The sequence below is a fragment of the Microtus pennsylvanicus genome, chromosome X, assembly GCF_037038515.1.
Source record: "Microtus pennsylvanicus isolate mMicPen1 chromosome X, mMicPen1.hap1, whole genome shotgun sequence".
Lineage (NCBI taxonomy): Eukaryota > Metazoa > Chordata > Mammalia > Rodentia > Cricetidae > Microtus > Microtus pennsylvanicus.
The window spans coordinates 414,792-440,662 of NC_134601.1; the positions used below are offsets into that span (position 1 = coordinate 414,792).

The 25,871-nt window shown below is 40.5% G+C and overlaps 1 protein-coding gene across 1 annotated transcript in view; it reads right to left on the minus strand.

Moving 5' to 3' along the window:
- Positions 1 to 25,871, minus strand: part of Frmd7 (FERM domain containing 7) — an 87,742-nt gene that overhangs the window by 43,140 nt on the left and 18,731 nt on the right. The window lies entirely within an intron of this gene.

Sequence of the window (25,871 nt, forward strand, 5' to 3'; positions counted from 1 at the left end):
GTCACCCAAAATGTGAATAATTCCAGAAATGTGGGGATGGAGTTGGTCTGAAAGAGATTGGAAGAGGTCGTTAAATTCAAGCAAGGTTATTGAGGTCAGTTCAGACCCAGACCCATAGGGGAGCATGGATAATACATTGAGAATTTCAAGATATGGGGAAGAGGATATGGACACCTAGAAGCCCTGGGAAGTCATCTCACAAGTCCTGTAAACACATTGAGCTCAGACTTCTACCTCTGATGTTATGAGAATATGAATTGCTATTTATGTCCCCCAGTTTATAGTGCTTCATTCTGGAGGTGCATCAAATAATGCAGTCTTCAGAGCAATGGGGGAGAGGACAGCAGTTTTTCCACAGTCTAGACAAAACTCTGTGGTGTTCAAACTGGAAGGTGCCAAGAAAAGAAATCTCAGGATAACCCTAAACTTCAATGAATTCTCATTATAATGTTTAAAGAGCATATCAATTCCTTTTAAGGTATGAACAATTTGCCTTTTAAAATGTCTTCACTTTCTTATCTTTTCTCTTCCACTTCTAGGAACATTTGGTATTTTTTTTTAAGTTAAGGAATGTGTGGCCCAGTTATAGAGTGCCTGTATAACATATGTGAACTTCTGGGCTTGATCCCCAAAACGGAAAAACAAATAAATGAGAAAGTGAAGAAATCAATAAGTACATAAATAAATAAAATCACAAACGCTAGTCATATGCCATTGGCATTAATTAAAACATTTCATTCATTTTTCCTCTATCTGTTAATTTTGCTTAAATTGTGTGTCTCATGAGAAACTCTTATTTTTGTGTAATTAAAGTAATCAATTATTTTAAAGATAGTCTCTGGATTTTATGTTTTATTTAGTGTGTGTGTGCCTGTGTGGGTGCACGTGTATAAGAGAGAGAGAGAGAAAAAACTACAGTGAGGGTGTGGAGGACCAGCAGTGAGAGTTAGCTCTCTCTTTCCACCATGCATATTCTGGAGATCAAACTCGGGTCATCAGGTTGTTTTGTTTAAACAGAAAAGGGGAAATGGTGTGAGAGGTCCTTCTGTCTACATGGTGCTTTTGTTAGTTAATGAATAAAGAACTGCTTTGAGCCTATGACAAGGAAGAACATAACTAGGCAGTGAAAGCTAGGCTGTATGCTGGGAGAAAGAAGGGCAGAGTCAGAGAGAAGCCATGGAGCCACCTTAGATAGACACTAGAAACTTTAGCCAGTAAGCCATAGCCATACGGCAATATGCAGATTAATAGAAAATGAATTAAATTAATATGTAAGAGTTAGCCAATTGTAACAGCGTAAGTGAATTCAGACAGATTGTAATAATATATACAGCTTTAATGGGGAAATAGACTTACAGAACCACCGTTCCCATGGAGAACAGGGAAGCAGAGAGAGCAGCGGGCTCACGCTCACTAGATTTATAAGTAAACATTAGCCCGAGGCGAACACTACCCCTCATGGGCTGGGCTTATCCCTACATCTCCCCCTTTTGTCTAAATAAGACAGAACTATACCAAATACAACTATATACAATAATAACAAATAATAAATATAACAAACAATATTGAGAACAAAAGTTTTGCTAAACATTCTATCTCAAGGAGTCTAAATAATGTAGAGAGTAACTATAATTATATAATCTTCAACTCCATCAAAGATCTGAGAAGGGAATAAACACTACTCAACAAACGAGATATATCCAAAATGTGCAGCAAATGACAGAGACAACTACCTGGGCAATCACCCAAAGTCTCATTTGTAATGTTGAGTCAGCCAACTTTGGCTAAGGCCTAACATAACTGAAGGCAAGGAACTTTTTTAGAATTATCTTACCCTGTCTTGGCAAGATAAGACAATCCTGTTTCATATCTTTGTCAGTAGTTGAGGTATGGGCTTTTCTTAACCCAAAGGCCAGTTCTGCCAAGAAGACAAGCTCCCAGTGGAGTGTCTTTGGTGTTCAACGTTCTCTCGGGAGTAGAGTGGCATTGCCAGGAGTAATTGTGTCTCATTGGCACAGAATTCTAGGTTAGATTAAAGGCCATTTTCTACAGCTCTTGGAAGAGGCTGAAGATTATACTATCTATACTAAATATAATCTCTATGTATCTAAAAGACCTGATAACCTAAAAATAAATATGACAAACATATAATTCTCAATACCTATCTAACTTGAAGACTAAGAGAATAAACAACTGTGCAATATATGAAGACAATGATCTTTAACTGTAAACAATGTCATATAAATAGTATCAGAGGTAGAAATGTGCATTGTGATATGGTAGATGTATCAATACAATATAGACAAAGTTATAAGCATACTCTTATACAAAAATAGAGGTAGGAACACTCACATTCAATATTTAATATATCAATATACAAGAAACAGCACCAATACAATTTTTTTAAAAACAGTAAATCACAAATATCAATCATCCCATCTGGCAAGGGGGAGAGGCCCCCGGAGGGGGTGGGGGCCGCTGGCTCCCAGCAGTCGCCGGGGCGGGTATCTGCAAAACCCCACTTTGGGCGCCAAGTGTAATGGCGTAAATAAATTCAGACAGATTGTAACAATATATACAGCTTTAATGGGGAAATAGACTTACAGAACCACGGGTTCCTGCGGAGAACAGGGAAGCAGAGAGAGCTGCGGGCTCACGCTCGCTAGATTTATAAGTAAACATTAGCCCGAGGCAAACACACCCCCTAATGGGCTGGGCTTATCCCTACAGCCAATAAGAAGCTAGAGCTAATGGGCCAAGCAGTGATTTAATTAATACTGTTTCTGTGTGATTATTTCAGGTCTCAGCTAGCCAGGCAGTCAGGAACCAACAAGTGACCTCCCTTCAACAGACAATCACTTTAATACATAGAGCCATTTTACTGGCCTTAGCATTTGGGTTGTGTATAAGAGTTGAAATCACTTTCTTTGCCTTAGACTTCTGGTCAGGGTTCCTATTGCTGTTACAAAACACTATGACCAAAAGGCAAGTTGGGGAGGGAAGGGTTTATTAGGCATACACTTCAGCATTGCCATTCACCACTGAAGGAAGTCAGGACAGGAACTCAAACAGGGCAGGATCCTGGAGACAGGAACTGATGTCGAGACCATGGAGGGATGCTGCTTATTGACTTGCTTCTCCTGTCTTTCTCAGCCTGCTTTCTTACAGAACCCAGGACCAGCAGCTCAGAGATAGAACCACTCACTATGGCCAGGGCTCTCCTACATAAATCAGTAGTTGAGAAAATGCCTTACAGTTGGATCACATGAAAGCATTTCCTCAGCTCCTTCCTCTCTGATCACTCTACCTTGTGTCAAGCTGACACATAAAATCATCCAATACAGTAATTAAATGTTTTTCTTTAAACTTCAATCATTGATCTATTTGGGTTTTGTGCTGATGTGTGCTGTGAGGTATGAATTCAACTTAATCTTTTTCCAAATGACTACTCAGCTTTTCAGATGTTATTAATCAGAACGTTCATGTCTACTTCTATTGATTTGGGAAGCTTTATTTAGCAAATTCACAAATATGTACTTTGGTCTATTTGAAGTTTTTATGACCTTCCATCCATTCACAAATACACAGTTGGTTTTTGAAGCTCTAGAGCATGTGTTAATATCTAGTAAGGTTATGAATGCTCCCTTACTTTTCTTTTACACAATTATCCTGTTTTATCTTTGTTCACTTATTTTTTTTCTGTATACTATTACCTTGTCCAGTTTCAGGCAACAAATAGTGTGTATTATAACTTTGCTTAAGGATAATCTATATCTTTGTGATGATGAGTAGCAGACTATGTTTTTCTGTTTCTTTAAATTTTTCGTATACATTGTTGTGTTGTATGGACACACATGTTGAGTTCCAAGGACAAATTCCAGCAGTCAGTTCTCTCCTTCCACTGTAGGTTTGGGAAATCAAACTCAGGTCACCAGGTCTTTATCTACTGAGCTGTCTTGCCAACCTCTTGTTCAATCCTTAGTTTATTTCTTTCTTTCATAAAACTTTATTGTATATTACATATATTTTGTAAATAAATAAGAGCAAAGAATTAGTCTTCTCCAAGGATCCCATATCATGTGGTCAGTCTTAAAAACATAAACATACAAGTAGACAGACACAACAAGTTCTATTTGTACATCTTGGTTTTTTTTTTCTTCTTCTGGTTTTTTGAGACAAGGTTTCTCTGTGTAGCTTTAGTGCCTGTCATTGAACTCATTCTGTAGACCAGGCTGGCCTCTAACTCATGTAGATCTGGCTGCCTTTGCCTCCCAAGTGCTGAGATTAAATGCATGTGCTTGACTCATCTTGATTTTTTTTTAAGAAAAAGAGAGTATGGTTTGAGGGCATACTTAGGAGGAAAGGAAGGACGGGTGGTATATTATTTTAATTAAAAATAAAATTTAAAAAATTGTTTCTCATGTAGACTTTACATATTTGGTATGAATCACACATACATATGTCATCTTTTTTGTTGTTTTGTGAGAAGGTGATCTCTGCCATTATATCTTCTGATTAATTGCTGTTTGCATATGTGGAAGGAATCTAATTTGCCTATTTATTTTATATTTTGGGTTTACTAGTTTGTCATTTGACATGTATTTCCAGGTCTATTGTTTGATCTCTTCCTCTAATACTTGTGACACTATTTTTGCCTTTTGTCTAATTGGTTTGGCCAGTGTCCCAATGAGTTGTTAAACCATAAAGACAATAGCAAGCCTCTTGTTTTCTTCTCTCCTGACCTGTGTGGGAAATCTCCCTGTGCTTTGGAAAAGAGGCGTCTTCAAAAGTGCATTTAGCCAGATTAGGCAAGAAGCCAAATGCACCACCCTTTGTCTATACTGGGCTAACTTCTTCCATGTCACTAAATAAATAGGCTGGTAAAATGAGACCAATGAAATGTGGTCCTCTGATGGACAAGAGTGCATACCTCCATTACTATTCTGACAGCTCACAGCCCAGTCTCCACAGCAACTGCCTCCGCACAGGCAGCTGCCCCACCAGGCTGGTAGAAAAAGAAGTAGCTCTGGTGACTGAAGAGTCTGTTTTGAACCTTAACCAGCAAAGTCACCTGGTCACTTTAGCTCCCTGAGCTGCAGAGGTCCCTAAAGTTATGTTAAGGAGGTAATCCACACTCACAGGTTTGTTTCAAGGGTGATGGAGATGGGGGCAGAGACATACTCCAGTGGCTGAATCCAGAGGGCAACGCAAGAAATGTTGGTTGAGGAAGTGAACGCCAAGAAAACATGTATGATAGAGACATGATCCTTTGGGGCTGAAGATTTAATGCTCAGTAAAGGGTAGATGACCTTTTTTTCCACCTAGACTTTATCCCTTTGGTTTTTACTGGCATATTTAGGTGAATAAACTGTGATCCAAAACAGGAAACCCTTCTAAAGGACACTCAATTCTACTTCAGAGCGAAACTCCAAAGCTGAGCTCACCCTTGGAAACACGAGCCAGTCTGTCCTCACTTAGTCTCTCCACAAGCAGGGAGGTGGAGAGGGAGGGCTGGGCAGACAGCCAGGAGAGGAGCGGAGGAAAGAGAGGCTATGGATTCCCGCCTTAGCAAACTGAATAGAATTAGTTTGTCAACACAGAGCTTATGATTATTATTTTTAAAAGAAACCAGAACTTCGACAGCGACAACAAAGCACCACACAACCAAGTTCTTACCTAATATCCTGAATGGCCTGCCATGATCCTTGAACAACTGAAGCTAAGAACTGGAGCCAAAGTTATGCCACCTCTTGGCATCTCATCATTAGAACCCTATTCCTGTGGGATTTACGTCTGTTACTTTTAGGATTCCATATTAAGGTGACAGTGTTCTTGAAAGCATTCAGTCTTACTACTTATGTATGTATTTAATAGAGTATCCAGACCTTAAAGAAGTTTTTAACATGGAATCTGTTGTTCATTTCATGTACCTCATCCAAACAGCTTTTTTTACCCCTGACTTCATAAAACACACTCATTTTGGTCTGGGCATGGTGCTTGCATTAGTTACTTTTTTGTCAAGGCAGCTTGTAGAAGGAAGGCTTTATTTGGTCTTGTGTTTGCAGAGGGATAGAAGTCTATTATGGCGGAGAAGTGAGCTGCAGGCCTATGGCAGGAGTAGGGAACTAAGAGCTCTCATCTTGAGCCACAAGCACAAAGCAGAAAGAGCAATCAAAAAGCAGGGAGTGACTCTAAATCCTCAAAACCGGCTGCTGGTGGTGCAATTCCTGACAGGGCTCCACCTCCCCAGAGTTCCACAGCCCCTCCAAAGAGGGCCATCAACTAGAGAGGCTGTTGCTGTTTGAATAATCAGAACCTATGGGGTAATCCCCATCCAAACCACCACAGTGGAGTATGATTATAGTACCAGAATTTAGGAAACAGGGGTAGATCAATTTGAAGCCAGTCTAGCTTACGTAGCAACACCCAGGCAAATCTTGGAGATTTTGAGTCTGTATATGTATCTATATCTTTATCTATATGTATATACGTGTACACACATATATACATGCCTGTGTGCATATGTATCCACGCACACGTTGATCTCTGTGAGTTCAAGGACAGCCTGCTCTTTAAAGCAAATTCTAGGCCAATCATGGTAACACAGTGAGACGCCTTCGCAAAAAAAAAAACCAATAACATCAACAACAAAAACCCTCAAAGAAAGGGTGCAGGGTCAGTTCATTTATAGAGTGCATATCTAACAACTGGGCATGAGAAGCCCTGGGGTCCATCCCCAGCATAAAAATAAAAATAAACCAAGAACAAGTAAAGAAGGAATTTAGACACCTGAAATTAATGCAAGCAAGCTGAGATGACCTCCATTTCTTCAGAGACTCACAACCTCACCCCACCCCAACACAGGAAAGAGTGTCACTAGGCAGGGGGTCAGGGATCAAGGACAAAGGCCAAATGCCCTCATTAAAATCAACCCTCCTTGATTTTCTCTTACTAAAGATCAATTGTCCAGTTCTTGTCAATCAAGAAGAGGGCATACCCTGCTCTCCACGACCCTCAACTACATCTTTAAAAACGCTATCAGCTCAGCGACAAACACCATTATCAAAACTACTTGGGGAGAAATGGCTTTATTTCAGCTTGCAACTCACAGAGCATCTCTGAGAGACGCCGAAGCAGGAGCAGAGGACCAGAGTTTGAAGCAGTAGCCACAGACAAACTCTGTTTACTGCCTTGCTGCCAGGCTAACCTTTAGCTACCTTTCTTATATAGCCAAGGTCAGCCTACTGAGAGTTGATACTGTTCACAGGGGTCTGGGCTATCCTATGTCAATTAGCAACTGAGAAAATGTCTCACAGATATGCCAAAGGCCAGTCTGATAGCATTAATTCATCAGCTGAAATTCTCCCTTCCAAGATGTATCAAGCTGGCAACAAAGATTAGCTATCATATGGCCACATGCTTTAAACTAAGCATGATTAAGACTGCAAATACCTTTTCTAGCCAGGCAGTAGTAGGATATGCCTTTAATCCCAGCACTCAGGAGGCAGAGGAAAGTGGATCTCTTAGTTCGAGGCCAGCCTGGTGTACAGAATGAGTGAGTTCCAGGACAGCCAAAGCTATACAGGAAAACCCTGTCTCAAAAGCAAAGACCTTTTCTGCATGTATATGACTATCTCACTACTGGCAATGGAATTGTTTAACTAGCAATTTGCTACACATACACCAACAGCTTTAGTTTGACTGACCCACCCATAACTGTATAACAAATAAAAGAAACACCCCAGTCTTCCTTGCTGGTCCTCATTCTCGTGGTTGCCCACACTCCTTCCTAGCATAAATGTTTTTGCTCCCTACTTAAATAAAACATCTGCTTACTGACTTATTATGTCTTTCTATAAATTCTTTCATCAACAAGACTGTGGTAGTTTGAAATGGCCCCCAAAGGGAGTGACACTATTAGGAGGTGTGGCCTTGTTGGAGGAAGTGTGTCACTGTGGGGTTGGGCTTTGAGGTCTCTTTTGCTCAAGCTTCCCTCAGTAGGACTATCAGTTGATTTCCTGTGGCCTGTAAGATGTAGCACCCTCAGCTCCAGCACCACAACTGCCTGCACGCGGCCATGCTCCCCTTCATGGTCATAATGGACTGAACCTCTGAAATTGTAAGCAAGTCACCCTCAATTAAATGTTTTCTTTCTAAGAGTTGCCATGGTCCTGGTGCCTCTTCATAGCAATAAAAATTCTAACTAAGACAAGACTGAGACTAGATTGAAAGGGTTCTACCCTCCTGCATAATCTTACAACATAAACACATTATATTTAAAACCCTTATAGGCATGTATATGTTTTATAATATATATATATATATATAGCTGTTTATTGTGGATACCAATGCCCTGTATTCTTTCAATCTTTCTACTTTTCCAGGTAGGTCATGTGTGTGTGTCCCTTCAAACTCAATTCCATTCATGGGATTCTGAAGGTTTGGGAAACTGGCAGAGAGCACAAGTGCCTTGAGCTTCAGTCTTTCTACAGTCCACTTCTGCTGGACCAAATTTGGCTCAATTCATTATTATTTTCTGGTACTGAACATGGAACCTAGGTCATTGAACATACTAGTCAGATGTTTTACTACTAAGCCACAACCCAAATCCTATTCTTTTTTATTATTAAGATTTTCACACAAAATATTTTATTTAATGAAATAACAATACATATTATTTACAAAATGCTCTGTGTGATATTTCAATATATGCATACATTGGGTATTGCTTCCCATAGTCTTATCACTTGGGTGTCAGTAACCTTCAAACACAGTTCATCTAGTTTTTCATGAAATATGTTATGCATCATTGCAAAATACTCATCCTATGGTGATATTCAAGATATTCATCAGTGTGGTTATGGGACAAGGCCAGTTCAGGCACCCTCTCCTTTACTGCCCAAGGACCTAGCTGGAGACATCTCCTTGGACACCTGAGAAACTCTCTAGAGCCAAGTCTCTTGCCAACCCTAAAATGGCTCCCTTAATTAAAATATCCTCTTCCCTGCTCCCATATCCGCCCTTCCTCCATCTCAACCATCCCATTCCCTCAAGCTGTCCCCAATCCTACCCTTCTCTCTTTTCTCCCCCCCTTTCCCCCTACCCCCATGCTCCCAACTTTTGCCTGGTGATCTTGTCTGCTTCTAATTTCCAGGGGGATCTATATATGTTTTTCTTTGGGTTCACCTTATTATTTAGCTTCTCTAGGATCACGAGCTATAGGCTCAATGTCCTTTGTTTATGGCTAGAATCCACTAATGAGTGAGTACATACCATATTCATCTTTTTGGGTCTGGATTATTTCACTCAGTATAGTGTTTTCTATTTCCATCCTTCATCTGGTGATGGATGGAGATAGAGACAGAGACCCACATTGGAGCATTGGACTGAGCTCCCAAGATCCAAATGAGGAGCAGAAGGAGGGAGAACATGAGCAAGGAAGTCAGGACTGCGAGGGATGTGTCCACCCACTGAGACGGCAGGGCTGATCTAATGGGAGCTCACCAAAGCCAGATGGACTGGGACTGAACGAGCATGTGATCAAACTGGACTCTCTGAATGTGGCTGACAATGGGTGCTAACTGAGAAGCCAATGATAACGGCACTGGGATTTGTCTCTACTGCATGTGCTGACTTTTTGGGACCCTAGTCTATTTGGAAGCAAACCTTCCTAGACCTGGATGGAGTGGGGAGGGCCTTGGACTTGCCACAGGGCAGGGTACCCTGACCTCTCTTAGGACTGGAGGAGGAGGGGGAGGGGGAAGTGGGAGGGAAATGGGAGGAGGGGAGGAGGTGGAAATTTTGAATGGTATTATTTATAAAACAAAAAAAATAAAAAGAAATAAATATTCATCCTGCTGTGCTGTAGAGCACAGTTTCTTAAAGTATGGGTCAGGAAACCACAAGGGGTCAAGTCAATAAATGTAGGAATTGTGGAAAGTTCAGCACTCATGTTCTATATGGCACTCCTGTACCTTAGTTCTAAACACGTGTGCCTTACACAGTGCTAACAAACAACATGTAAAACACCTCAGCTCCCACTACTGCTGATCGTGAACTGTAGTGTTTAAACCTTTTCATTACATTTGGTAATGGGAGAGGGCATGTGTGTGCCATGGCTCACTTGTGGAGGTTAGAGTACAGCTTGTGGGAATCCAGTTCCCCCTTCTGCCATGTGGGGCCTAAAAATCAAATTCAAGTCACCAGATGGATGGAGCAGCAAGAGCATGTACCTGCTGAGCCATCTTGTTTTCTTTTCTAAATATATTTTAGATGTGTCATTAGTGTGTGTTTGTTCATGCTGCATGTGTGTGGACCACATGTTGTGATGCTGGTGTGGGCCACAGGCTTGCCATATCAGTGTGGAGATCAGAGGACAATTTTGTAGAGTTCATTTCCTGTCCTGTATTTACGCGTTCCAGGAATTGAATTCAGATGGCCAGGTTTGTCAACAAGAGCTTCTAATCACTGAGCCATCTCACTGACCCAATTGTATTGGCTTTATTGTTCTACACACATAAAGTTTTCTGCATTTATTGTTTGATTTTCCTCATAATGATTCAATTACCATAAGCAAACTTTAATACTTTCAACGTATCATTAATCAGTATGCTTCAAATTAGCATATATTTGAATTATTTTATTATATTAGAATACCATATTGGAGTGTTTAAATTTAAACATTGCTGTTTGATTTGCTGTTTTGAGTTTCATTTAAAAAAGTAAGTGAATTTTGGCATGGGATTAGACTAGAATTTCCAACAGTGTCTGAAATAGCCTTGAGCATGTTTCTGCAAAATTGTAATATGTATTTATGCAAAGCAGCATTCTCAGCTGATTAATAAATCAAAATATCAATCAACTCAGAAAAATATTGAATGTGTTCTATAGCCTGCCATATCTATTATCATCCAAGATTTAATTCTTTATAAAAATGAACAAGTACACCAACCTATTAGCTGGTAAATTTGCTTTCATGTTGAAAAATTAGTAAAAAGTTTATGTATATGTGTGAGTTTAGTCTTCATTCTCAGCTTTGTTGAATTTGGAATGACCTAGGCTTCATGCTTCTTGGTGTATCTGTGAGTATGTTTTCAGAGCACTTTAACTGAGCAGGGAACACACAGCCCTGACTGGGACCTCAGACTAAATAAAAAGGGATTCCCTGTCTTTGTTTCCCGAGTAGGAATGAAATTTGACCAGGGGTGTCACCACCCATCTACTCCCATAATAATGGACTGCATGTCCTCAAACCAGGAACCAAAATAAACCTTAAGTTATCCTTGATAAGTATTTATTCATGTAAGTAAGAATAGTAGCTAGAACAATAACAAGAATTGTTTAAAAATAAATGTCTTGGCAATCTTACCAAAAGCAATCTACAGATTCAATGCAATGCCCATCAAAATCCCAGCAAAATTCTTCAAAGACCTCGAAAGAACAACACTCAACTTTATATGGAAAAGCAAAAACCCCAGGATAACCAAAACAATCCTGTACAAGAAAAGAACTTCTGGAGGTATCACAATCCCTGACTTCAAACTCTACTACAGAGCTACAGTAGTGAAAAACAGCCTGGTATTAGTATTAAGAACAGACAGAAAAACCAATGAAACCGAATAGAAGACCCAGACATCAATCCACACATCTTCGAACACCTGATTTTTGAGAAAGAAGCAAAAAATATCGAATGGAAAAAAGAAAGCCTATTTAACAAGTGGTGAAGGCATAACTGAATAGCAACGTGTAGAAGAATGAAAATAGACCCATATCTATCACCATGCACAAAACTCAAGTCCAAATGAAGCAAAGACCTCAACATAAAGCCAGACACTGAACCTTATAGAGGAGAAAGTGGGAAGTACACTTGAATGCATTGACACAGGAGACCACTTCCTAAATATAACCCCAGTAGCACAGATGCAGAGAAACAATTAATAAATGGGTCCTCCTGAAACTGAAAAGCTTCAGTAAAGCAAAAGATATGGTCAACAAGACAAAATGACAGCCCACAGAATGGTGCAAGATCTTCACTAACCCCACATCCGACAGAGGTCTGATCTCTAAACTATACAAAGAACTCAAGAAATTGGTCATCAAAAGAACAAATAATCCTATAAAAAAATGGAGTACAGACCTAAACAGAAAACTCTCAACAGAGGAATCTAAAATGACTGAAAGACACTTAAGGAATTCTTCAACATCCTTAGTGATCAGAGAAATGCAAATCAAAACAACTCTGAGATTCCATCTTGCACCTGCAAGAAAGGCTAAGATCAAAAACACTGATGACATTTTATGCTGGAGAGGTTGTGGAGAAAAGGGAACACTTCTGCATTGCTGGTAGGAATACAAGCTGGTACAACCCCTTTGGAGGTCAGTGTGGTGATTTCTCACAAAATTAGGAAACAACCTTCCTTGAGACCCAGTAATACCACTTTTGGGCATATATCCAAAGGATGCTCAATCATGCCACAAGGACATGTGCTCAACTATGTTCATAGCAGCTTTGTTTGTTATAGCTAGAATCTGAAAACAACCTAAATGCCCCTTGTCTGAAGAATGGACAAGGAAAATGTGGTACATTTACACAATGGAGTACTACACAGCAGGAAAAAATAACGACATCTTGAATTTTGCAGGAAAATGGATGGAGCTAGAAAACATTATTTTGAGTGAGGTAACCCAGACACAGAAAGACAATTATCACATGTACTCACTCATAGGTGGTTTTTAAACATAAAGCAAAGAAAACTCACCTACAAATCACAATCCCAGAGAACCTAGACAACAATGAAGACACTAAGAGAGACTTACATAGATCTAATCTACATGGGAAGTAGAAAAAGACAAGATCTTCTGAGTAAATTGGGAGCATGGGGACTTTGGGGAAGGGTTGAAGGAGGGAGAGGCAGGGAGGGGATCATAGAAAATGTAGAGCTCAATAAAAATCAATTTAAAAAATCCTAAAAAAAAGTAAGACAAAAAATAAATGTATTTATGGCTTATTATCAATGAATATTTGATTTGCATACCTACTTTATATACCTGGAGTTGCATTAGAATTTCTCAGGTGAAAGGGGGGTGTGAGCAGAAAATAATAAGAAATGAAAACTGAATAATCCAGCCTAAGCATCCTCTTCTGCTCTTTACAGAAGGCCCTCTGTCTCCCTGCTTACCACCTTCCTAGTTGCTAACCATGATTCTGCACTTCTTCAATGGTTGGACCTTAGGTTGAACCTTTTCTGCTTTGTTTTGTTTTGTTTTGTTTTTTTGTTTTAGTTAGGTTCTCACAGTATAGCCCTGGCTGATCCAGAATTTATGGTGTCATTTACCTGACCTCAAACTTTGGGCGATTCTTCTGACGCTGCCTTCCGAATGCAAGCATTCCAAGCATGCAGCAACATACCCAATGAACTAAGCTTGTTTATTAGAGTGTCCACATACGTAGAAAAGGCATGTGCCCCGTTTGTCTTTCTGTGTTTGACTTATTTCATTTAACATAATTTCCTCTAGCTCCATCCATTTTGACACAAATAATAGAATTTCTGTAGCTAAATAAATCTCCATTGTATATAAGCTCCACCTTTTCCCTACCCATCCATGTGCCTGGTGGATACCCCAACTATCTCCACATATTAGCTGTTGTGAATGGATATAGAAGTCGATGTGTTTCTTTGATATGTTCAGCTTATTCCCCTTGGAGGTCGACCCAGAAGCTGGATATCTAGATCACGTGGCAAGTCTAGTTACTTTACCCTTTGTTGTGCAGAGCTAAGAATTTTCATAGCATAAGACATTTAATAAAACATATATAAGATATAATAACTTTGAGGGCCAGCAAGATGGCTGAGTGTAAGGGTGCTCGCTGTCAAGTCTGACTACCTAAGTTCAATTAGCTGGACCCACATGATGGAAGGAGAGAGCTGATTAATCTAAACGTCCCTTGACCTACACATACTCCCATTCACGAGCTAGCACAGATCTACAAAGGAGTTCTAAGAAAACCTAGCAAGAAGCAAAATCTTGGGACATCTTAAAAATAGCCCATAGTTTTTCTCTTCCCATAGAGCCACCGTCAGAGGAAGTCTTCAAGACCAAACATGTTAGAATGCAAACTTTGGCCAGTATTTGGTTGATAACTAAGCTATAAAAGCCCACCGACGATCCTTAAGGATTTGGTGTAGGTATTCTAACCTGGCTACTAACGAATCAAGCAAAATCAAACCAAACAGCAGCCACCATTGGCAGAAGAGTCAGGATCTAGAAAGGTTGTACTACATTACTTGAAAGGTACAATGCACAAACACAAAGTATGAGATACTCACACAAAAAGGTGTGACTTATACCCAGGAAGATGAGGAGAATCAGTTAGCAGTAACTATCCCCCAATATTTCCAGATGTTGAATTTAATAGAGAAGTATTTGAGACAACCGTCATGAATATGCTTTAAAAGAGAAAGGAACATTCACTTGAAAAGAATTAAAAGAAAGTTTGATGAAAATGACACTGAGAATAGAGACTCTCACACATGTCATATAAATCATACACAATAAAGCTACCAGTGAGTCTAGAAATTAGAAAATAATAGAAATAAAAAATACATATGGGCTCAACAAAAGATTTAAATGGGCAAGTCAATCAATGAATGTGGAAATAAAATAGAGAATATCTATCTTGAAGAACAGGGAAAGTATAAATGAAGTATAAAATTAGCAGAACCACATGGCTGCGCAACCAATATACCTAGCACTACATTGTTCTTGTAACTTGTAAAATTGTTTGACAGCGGGGTCACAAAGGAGGAGATAAAAGTTTAATATTCTACCAATTAATGACTATGATATCAAAATAAATTGTAGTAGCAAGTTAAGATTAATATTGTAAACACTAGAAAGAGCATTAAGCAAACAATGAAAACAGTATGTTAAAGGTGAATTAATAGAGAAATAACAATTACACAGGTAAATAGATTTATGCCCGGGACCAGCCTCGAGGGGAGCTATGCTTTGCCGTCTCTGGCTGGTTTAACCTACATAGGGCAAATAAGGAGCAGAATGTACATAAATACAAGGAGAAAAATAGAAACGTATGACAAAATGGCAGATCCAAATGCAAACCTATGAATCATTCTATTAAATGAGAGCATACAAACACCCCACTAAAAAGTAAGAATCATCAGACTAGAAAAGCAAAAGTAAGCCTCGTCTTGTCTACAGAAGGCACACATTTCAGGATGAAAGCAAGTCAAGCAATGAAACACAGATCCCGTGGGCATTGCGACCATGTACGAATGACACGCGAAAACGGTTGTAAGATAATTAATGCTCCTCGAAACAGAAGGAGACCATGTAGGTGATAAAAGTTCCATACCCACATAAGGATGTAATAATTGTAATACTTGACAGTAGAAGCCCAGAGAACATGAACTAAAACCTGACAAAGAAATGAGTAAGAGACGAAGCAGTGATAATGGTTGGACATTTTAATATACTACCTCCAAAATCTTACAGAAAAGAAGCAAGAATGCATAGACTTGTATATCACTGTTAACCAACTTGTCCTGGCATTATCTATTTTTCCACTCAGTGATTATAGAATACACGGTTAGAAAATTTGATACAGAACATTTTCTGGATGTGCTATGCACTGAGCCATGAAAGAAGTAACAATAAAACTGAAGATTCAAGTCGCTTATGTACATTATAACCTTAATTAAATCATTGCAGAAAGTTATCTGAGAATATCCAATGTTGGGAAATTAAATAAGATACTTCTAAGTAACACTGGTGTCTAGGCAAAACTTGAAAGTCTAGCTAGACAAAGTCTTCACTGTGTAGCTCTGGCTGTCCTGAAACTCACTATGCAGGCCAGGGTGACCTCAAACTCAGAGACCCACCCATCTCTTTGGCTCAAACACTTGCATATTTTTGCTTATTTGTTTTTGTTTTATTGTTGTTGTTGTTTTGTTTGTTTTGAGGCAGCATTATATAGCCCAAACTGCCCTTGAACTTGCTATGTAGCCACTGCTGGCCTTGAACTCTCAATCTTCCAGTCTTTGCCTCCAAACCGCTGAGATTACACTTGTGCACCATGACCCCCACCTTAGTCAAAATAGATTTACATGAATTAAATGGGCACCATCTGTATGGTTTACAGCATTGAATTAAAGCACTACTTAGGGGAAAATATATAACTTTAAATGCTTGCAGCAAAAATTAAAGGTCCAAGTCAATGACACAGACTTCAAGTTTAAGAAGCCGGAAGCACTTTAAGAAACAAAACAAACAGGGCACAGATAATAAGTAGTGAATGAAATAGAAAACCAAAAAATTTAGAAAATGTCAGAAAACAATAGTTGATTTTTTTTGAGGGAAAAAGTGGTACTATTGACAAAATCCTAGATTGATGAAGAAAATAAGAGAGAGGATGAACGGAAGAGAATCTATTGCTACTAATGTCTAGGGGTTTTGGTGCTTATAAGGTCTTAGTGGAAACTAGTTTATTTAAAAGGAATTAGACCATTTAGATGAAATGATATGATCTTTATTGTTTTTCTTTTTTGTTTTCGAGACAGGGTTTCTCTGTAGCTTTGGAGCATATATTGTAACTAGTTCTTGTAGACCAGGCTGGCCTCGAACACACAGAGATCTGCCTGCCTCTGCCGCCAAGTCCTGAGATTAAAGGCATGCATCACTACTGCCCAGCTATGATATGATCTAGAGAAAGCCAAAATTGATCAAAACTGATTTAAGAAAAATTTAAATCTGAATAGACCTACAACCACTTTATAAATTTATTTTACTTTATCTGTAGGATAAAGACAAGGTTCACTCAGTAGCCTAGATAGCCCAGAACCTCACTATGTAGCCTAAGCGCTCCTCAAACTGGTGACAAACCTCCTGTTTCAACCTCCCAAATGACGACTTCAACCACACACTTGCCTTATTTTAAAAGTTTAATCAGGGACTCCGTGTCTTCCAATCAAGAAAGCCCAGGCCAGGGGAGTTATTTGGCAAATTCTAACACTCAAGGATGAAACAACTTCAATCCTTCTCAAGCACCTTCAGAAAACACTGTAGGGGCCATTTCTTCTGCTCTTCCCAATGAAAAGAGGGAACACCTGGACTCCCATTGCTCTGTTGGCAGAGGCAGAAGAATCAGAAATTGTAGGGTATCCTAGCCTACAGAGTGATTGGAGATCCAGCCTCAGTCTTGAAGAATCAGAAATTGTAGGGTATCCTGGCCTACAGAGTGATTGGAGATCCAGCCTCAGTCTTGAAGAATGAAAGAAGAGGACGAGAAGATGGTGAGCGAGGAGGGAGAGAAGGAGGAAGCTACTAGATGAAGAAAACAACCCAGCAGAACCCTGATATGAAAATAAATCTGTGACACCACAAGGTAGGAAAACCCACAGAGCAATGTCTTTTTGAAGGAGAACGAACAGAAATCAACAGTGTATGAAACAGATTATGCAAGCTGAATGAGTGTTATTTACCCCAGGGACGCAACATTGGTTTAACATTTAAACTCAATTAAGATGATGCACGCGGCTGGCAGAACGATGGCTCCTCAATATGTCCGTGCTCTAATTCACAAAAACTATGAATACCTGACAGTACATGGCCAAGGGAAATTAAGATTATAGATAGCATTAAAGTTGCTAACCACAATGGGGAGATTTCACTGGATTGCCTAGGTATGCCCAATGCAATCGAAAGAATCCTTAGAGATGGAAGACAGGGAGAGAGGAGGAAGTAGTCAGAATGAGGGCCCACCCCAAAGACTGGATCTACCATTGTTATCTTTCAAAACAAGGAGTTACTAACCAAAGTTCACGGATGGTCATGAAGTGATTTAAGGCCATGCCGTGGGTTCTCCTGTAGAGCCTATAAAAAGGAGCAGCTCTGCTCACGCACTCACTTTAGCCCAGTAACAAGAAGGCTGGTTTATATGGAAACATTGTGTTGTTACTATGAAATCTGAGATGACTATTTCTACCTTTTTTAAAGTCCTTAATTTGAGTTGTTTGCGCTACATGGGTGATGTTGGTCAGACAGTGCTGTTTATGCACCTATGCAGGCATACAATCATCCTCCACCTTCAAAATGGCTTCCAAAACTTCTTAGGAAATGGGAGACTCTCAGCACAGGGCATAACCTGAAAAACAAGGCCAGTTTTGCACAACACAGAATAACTTAGAGTAGAGCCCAGCCCGACCTCAGCAGTCCTGCACTGTACCTAATTTGTAAATTAAACATTCGGAGAGGCATGGTTAATTAGAAGAGATAAGAAGTATAGGTTGGTGCACCCCTCGCAGTCCTGAGTTCCTTGCTCGTGCTCTCTCTCCTTATGCTCCTGATTTGGGCCTTGAGATTTCTGTCCGGTGCTCCAATGTGGGTCTCTGTCTCTGTCTCCTTTCTTTGTAGTGATAGGAGCGGCGGCGGGGCTGCGTCCCCAAAACCCCAGCCGCCTGCTCGGCTAGCTTATGCCCCGAAATAATTACACGGACACTGTATTCTTTTAATCACTGCTTGGCCCTTTAGCTCTAGCCCTTACTGGCTAATTCTGATATCCCAATCAACCCATCTCTAATAATCTGTGAGCACCGGTCTTACCGGGAAGATTCTAGCCTAAGTCCATCCTGGGTCGGAGCTGGGGCATGACATCTCTCTGAGGTGTCTGCTCCGGAGAGGAGAGCTGTGGAGTCTGAGCTCACTTCCTCTTCCTCCCAGTGTTCTGTTCTGTTTACTCCTCCTACCCATGTTCTAACCAATAAAATGGGCCAAGGCAGTTCCTTTATTAGCCAATGACCTTCCTCCATCATTTCATCACCTGATGAAGGTTAATATTCAGGAGGATGCCTATATGTTTTTCTTTGGGTTCTCCTTCTTATTTAGCTTCTCTAGGATCACTAATTATAGGCTCAATGTCCTTTATTTATGGCTAGAAACCAAATATGAGTGTGTACATCCCATGTTCCTCTTTTTGGGTCTGGCTTACCTCACTCAGTAGAGAGTTTTCTATTTCCATCCATTTGCCTGCAAATGGGGATGTTCTATCGGGAACTCAACAAGGCCAGCTGGCCTGGGTCTGAAAAAGCCTGGGATAAAACCGGACTAGCTGAACAAAGCAGACAATGAGGACTACTGAGAACTCAAGAAAAATGGCAATAGGTTTTGATCCTACTGCACGTACTGGCTTTGGGGTAGCCTAGGCAGTTTGGATGCTCACCTTCCTAGACCTGGATGGAGGTGGTGGTCCTTGGACTTCCCACAGGGCAGGGAACCCTGATTGCTCATTGGGCTGATGAGGGAGGGGGACTTGATTGGGGGAGGGGGAGGGAAATGGGAGGCGGTGGCGGGGAAGAGACAGAAATCTTAAATAAATAAATAAATAAATAAGAAAAAAAGAAATTACAAAAAAAAAGTATAGGTTGATTAACCCTCATCTGAAAACTGAAAACCCTAAAGGCTCCACAATCCAAAACCTTTGGAGCACCAGAACACGTAAGTGAAAAAGTCTATGCTGTAAAGCTTTGGTCCACATACAAAATCCACTTGAGTCTATGTAATAGGGGTTATATGTAACAGAACTGAATCTCTGCTTAGACTAGAGTTTCATTCCTACATTTTATTACATGCATGCAAATGTTCCAAACACCAAAGCATGTACCTCCTCTGGCCTCAAGTATGTGAAAGAAGGGAGACTGTCTACAAAGCTTGGTACTCTCCACTGTTTCTGGCATTCACCAGGGGCATCAGATAGTAGCCCCCATGGACAAGGGGAGGAAAGTGTTTTGAGACACACACACAAGGTTCTTCGCAGAGTTCTTGCCGTTACACAGATTCACATGGCCCTTTGTGCAGATGTCAAAGCTTTTGGGACAGAAGCTCAAAGCAGGACATCAAGATGGATGTCTTTGGAATAAGGAATGTATTAGAAGAGATATTAACACCATCAAGAGACAGCAGAGCGGAGGCCCTCCTGGTACTCTGCCCCTCTGCGGAGAGTGGGAGGGTCCCTTTTTACACATTTCAGGCGAAGGGAAGAGGTTCCAAGCTAGGCAGTTGATGAGCACTCCATGGTGCACGCTGGTAATCAGGCTGTCTCTACTTCTCGGGGGGGGGGTAGGGGAGAGAAGAGGATTTTACATTTTGAGGAATGAATGTGTGACCTTTGGGGTGTGGAGGGAAGGGGAGGACGGACCATTTAGTTAATGCGTATCCATCATACCTGGGTTTGCCATCATTGGCTCCTGATAGCTTGGAGGTTGCTAATCTGGGCCTGTATGGAAAGTCAGCTATCCTAGCTGCTTTAAAAAAGTAAAGATAGTGTCCCTTGAGAAAAGTCTTTGCAGGAGCATTTCATGACAAACGCAGGAGGCACACAGTTCTTGACAATTCTATTCAAGCAGAAACACTGCTGGCTCAGACTAAATAGGACACAGAGAATATTATATGGGGGAAAAAGACCAGCTGAGCCCCAAACGTCAACAGGCAAAAGGCATCCAAAGGCTGAAGAAAGAGTAACCTGGAAATATGCAGTGCCTTTTATGGATGGTAAGTGGGAGCCTGAACCCAGAGTGCAGAGCTACAGCTGGTCAATAGGGTAAAGCGAGTAGCTTCATTATTTCTAGCTCTTAAAAATGAACAGAATTTGCTTTCCCTTGATTTTAAAATTGCTTGGAGAAAAAAATGAAGCCTTGATTTAATTTCACTCTCTCTCTCCCTTTGTGAAGAGGAATGCATTTCACCATTATTCTGATTTATCATCATAGTTTGGGAGCCAGCGAACGTCTGAAAGTCTCAAGGTTTGCTGGCTGGAGAGGCATCATGCCCTAAAAGAGATCATACCCAGAACCTCGCTCCCACTTGATTTAAATGATGAAATTTGAGATTTTGGAGCTGATAGATTTTGGATGATGCTGATTCTTTTTAGTTCTTGCTATAATTGGAGGAGGCATTTGGGACCTGTAGATGGGATGGATGCATTTCTTGTGTGAGCCAAACGTTGCAGAGCATGCTGTATAGACAGTCCAACTATAGTCTCTCCAGAGTGTCCATCTTCTCATCCCTTTAACCTACACATATGTTACTGATCAAGAGAAAATCAAAGCTGCAGATGGAATTACAGGCAATGATCAGAAAACCCTAAAATGAGGGAGATGGTGTATCATACAGGTTGGTTCACTGTCATCACGAGCATCCTTAAAAATAAAAAAAGAAGATGAAAAAAAAAGAGCCGGAAACATGTTATGTGAGAGGGCTGTACCTCCGGTTGTTGCCTTGAAGAAGAAGAAAGGATGAGGGAGATTACAGTCCAAGACATGAAGGTGTTCCCCAGAGGATTTCCAAGGCGAGCCTTGGAAAAGAGAACCATGTTATTATTACACCATGGTTACAAACCAATGAGACCCATGTTGGGTACCTAATGTGTGGAATTGCAATATAATTAACATCTGCTCTTTCAAGGCACTAGGTTTATGGTTAGTTGTTGCAGCAGTAACACACAACTACTAAACATGAGAATAGAAACATTGTACTTGCCATTCTAGCCTGTGCCTTTATTCCTGACCTCAAAGGGAAAAACAGTGAGTACTTCGCCAGTGAGATTATTGATTGGAGCTGTGGAGATGGCTCAGTGGTTAAGAGCACTTGTTGCGCTTGCAGAGGATCTAGGTTCTTGTGCTGGCACCAACATAATGGTTCATGAGCATCCATGGTTTCAGCTCCAGGAAATATAGTGCTTTTCTGACCCCCACAAGAATCAGGCACACACATGGTACACAGACAAATAAGCAAATAAAACACTCATAAAAAGAAAATAAATTGTAGTAATATGAAGCGTGGCGGCAGGGCTGCATCCCCAACACCCCAGCCGCCTGCTCGGCTAGCTTATGCCTCGAAATAATTACACAGACACTGTATTCATTTAATCACTGCTTGGCCCATTTCTATCTAGGCTAATTCTCACATATTAATTTAGCCCATTTCTAATCATCTGTGTAGCGCCCCTAGGTGCGCTTACCGGGAAGATTCCAGCCTCTGTCCATCCTGGGTCGGAGCTTCATAGTGTGCATCTGCCTGGGAGCTGGGAGCATGGCGTCTCTCTGAAGCGTCTGCTCCAGAGAGGAGAGCTGTGGAGTCTGAGCTCACTTCCTCTTCCTCCCAGCGTTTTGTTCTGTCTACTCCTCCCAACTATCTTCTAACCAATGAAATGGGCCAAGGCAGTTCCTTTATTAGCCAATGACCTTCCTCCATCATTTCCCCTTTTTCGGTTTAAACAAAAAAAAAAAAGACCAACACCCCAGCCGCCTGCTCGGCTAGCTTATGCCTCGAAATAATTACACGGACACTGTATTCTTTTAAACACTGCTTGGCTCATTTCTATCTAGCCTCTTCTAGGCTAACTCTCGCACCTGGACTAGCCCATTTCTTATCATCTGTATAGCACCGGTCTTACCGGGAAGATTCTAGGTCGGAGCTTCATAGTGTGCGTCTGCCTGGGAGCTAGGAGCATGGCGTCTCTCTGAGGCGTCTGCTCCCGAGAGGAGAGCTGTCGAGTCTGAGCTCACTTCCTCTTCCTCTCAGCGTTTTGTTCTGTTTACTCCTCCCACCTATCTTCTAACCAATGAAATGGGCCAAGGCAGTTCCTTTATTAGCCAATGACCTTCCTCCATCAATAAATAAACCTAAAAATTTAGCAGATAACTATTAACTGTGTTCTTTTTTAATTTTTTTGGTTTTTCGAGACAGGGTTTCTCTGTGGTTTTGGAGCCTGTCCTGGAACTAGCTCTTGTAGACCAGGCTGGTCTCTAACTCACAGAAATCCGCCTGCCTCTGCCTCCCAAGTGCTGGAATTAAAGGCGTGTGCCACCACCGCCCGGCTTAACTGTGTTTTATAAATACATTGAATCAAGACGAGAAACAATTCTTGAGTTTTGGTGACTTTGACTTTATTATCATGGATAAGAATTAGATTTTTTTGTATCTTCAGGGATAATTGTGGTAGTGATGTCTTTATCTGTAAAGTCAGAAACAAGACAAAAATGTCTGCTTTCACCATATCTGTTCAATATGGTACTTGGATTCTAGCTGGTATAATGAGGGAAAATTAAAATGAAAAAGGAAGGAAGGAAGGAAGGAAGGAAGGAAGGAAGGAAGGAGGGAGGGAGGGAAGGAAGGAAGGAAGGAAGGAAGGAAGGAAGGAAGGAAGGAAGGAAGAAACAAAAGGGGAAGGGGAAAAGGAGGAAAGAGAGGGAGGGAGGGAGGAAGGGAGGGAGGGAGGGAGGAAGGGAGGGAGGGAGGGAGGGAGGGAGGGAGGGAGGGAAGGAAAAGGGAGGGAGTGATAGAGTGAGAGAAGGATGGCAGAAGGAAGGGAGGGAGATACCTAAATCCAAATTGGAAAGAAACTACTAAAATTCTTTTCATGCATAGATGGCATAGATGTCTACACCAAAAGTTCTTGAGAACTCAGGAATAAAACTATTAGGCCTTAGAAGTTAAATCAATTTGCAGGATCGAAAATCATCATGTAAAAATGAATTCAATCTTTATACACTAACAGTGAAAAACGAAACTCAGAATGTAATTCAATAAAAATTAGTAACAATGAGTAGAAAGAATCTTCACAATTGTCGTGTTTGTACAGTAGGGATTATAGTATGTCAGAGAGGAAAATGACACTTTAAATAAGTAGAGAGATACTTTGTGTCTCTGCATTAGAAGATGCACTATAGCGTCTACAGATTGATACCTGTGTTCAGAATCCTGGGTGAGCTTTCTTAGAAACTAATAAAATGAACCTACCATTTCTATTTAAACACAAAAAATTTAAGGTGAGGTAGCTCATGCTCCTAATCCCAATACTTGGAAGGCAAGGGCAGGAAGATCAAGAGTTCAAAGCCATAAGACTCTATCTCCAAAAAAAGAAAATAAATTAATTTCATGCCTCTTTTTTTTTTTTTGTACTTGGGGGTTGACACAGGAAAATTAGGAGCTCAAGGCTGATCTCTGTCACATATCATGTTTGGGGCTGCCATCTCAAATAGATGCCCCATCTCAAATAGACAATACTTAAAATAGATTAAAAATTTTTTTGGAAAAGAATAATGTTCCAGACCTTACATTACCTGACTACAGAAATTACTGTAACTGCATATTAATCAAGATAAACCAGTTTCCATAAATGAATAAGCATAAATTAAGGGAACAGGTAGAGAAATAAAAAGAACCACACACACTCTTATAACTTCTTTTTGGCTAAAGCAAGAAAACAACACAGTAAGCAATGACTAGTTTTTAAACAAACAGGACAGAAATATCTGGAAACCCATACAGAGAACAAACTTTTAACTTTATCTTGAAACATGCAAAAATTAGAACTTTGAGGAAAATATTCCTGATTTGAAGGATCAAAAATTAGTGTAGGGAATTGTAGATGCAGCACAAAACATGAATTACTAAATGAGATTATGATAATCTTAACATAATTTTAAAATTTACTCAAATGTACCATTAAAAGATCAAATTAAATGAAAAGACCAAGAGAAAATAGTTACCGTGCCCACAACCCACAAAGCACTTATATGTACGATATATGAAGAGCTTTCAGAATGAAATAGAAAAAGAAAAACAATCTAATGAAATATAGGTCAGATGTTCACAATGAGTATAGAAATGACCAATGAGCACGTGAAAAAATGTTCAACATAGTCCAATCATCAGAAAAATGCAAATTCAAGTCTCCACGGTATGGTGCCTCAGATCCATTCAAATAAATAAAATTATAAATACTCTATCAAATGGTCAAGGATGTGAAGCAACTAGAAGTCTCACAGGTTTGTCCCACAATACAAACTCCAGATTAAATGATAATGGCTACTTTGATGGCTCTTTTTAACACTGGATAATATTCCATCATTTGGCAACACCCCAGCAAACTTACCTGTTTAACCATACAAAAACAACATGGGATCTTTCAAGTTTGGGCTGTTACAAATGAGGTTGCAGCAAACGTTTATGTTGGTTTTTTTGTGTGGACACACATTTCAATGTCTTTGGAGAGTAGCAACAAGTGTATTGGCCCGAATCCTAAGGGAAGGGATTGTTTTCTTTGGTAAGAAACTGACAAACTGTTCTCCAATGTGTTTTGCTTTTAATGGCCAGTACTTGTGACTCTTAGGAAGTCTGCCCTTGAGTGATTAAAGCCCCCTTTCTTGAAAGCACAGGAAACCAGAACAGCCTGAGAGGAAGTCCTTAGCCGATGAGTGGCTGCTGCAGGAAGAGTGAAGTCCAGCACTCATGTGCCGTTTACATGCCTCAGTTTCCCCGAAGGATACAGAGGAGGCTGGGCCTGAACTAGAAACCCCACACTTTTCTTTCTTCTCCTATCCGTGTCCTTACCTGGTACTCATGTCCTCCAGTTCTCCCAGGAGCATTGAATAGTAAGTGATGTACACTCAAACCTTGATCCCAGGGTCTGTTCATAGAGGGGCTTCTGGGCTAATGGATGGCCAGCTGCTTTCCTTACATGCTCTTATCAGGGAGGTCAAGAAAGTGGAAATTGTGATCCTTGCTAAATCTTGGGTTCTCCAGTGGCCTTTCTCCTGCTTCCTGCTTGAAGGGTGGGCTCTTCCTAGGACTGGCTTTCAAGGAACATGTGGAACCACTTAGCTAGAAGTGAATGTCTCTATTCCCACTGAGAAAAGACCTACCACTGTTTCTAATCCACTCTGTCTATAATCCTAAGGACACTAGTACTCTTCCCACTACTTCGCCGAACTCTTTCCACAGTCAAGAGCATTCCATTCTCCTCACTACGGTCTCGTGGGGCCGGAACTGTTACAATTCCATTTTACTCGTGAGGA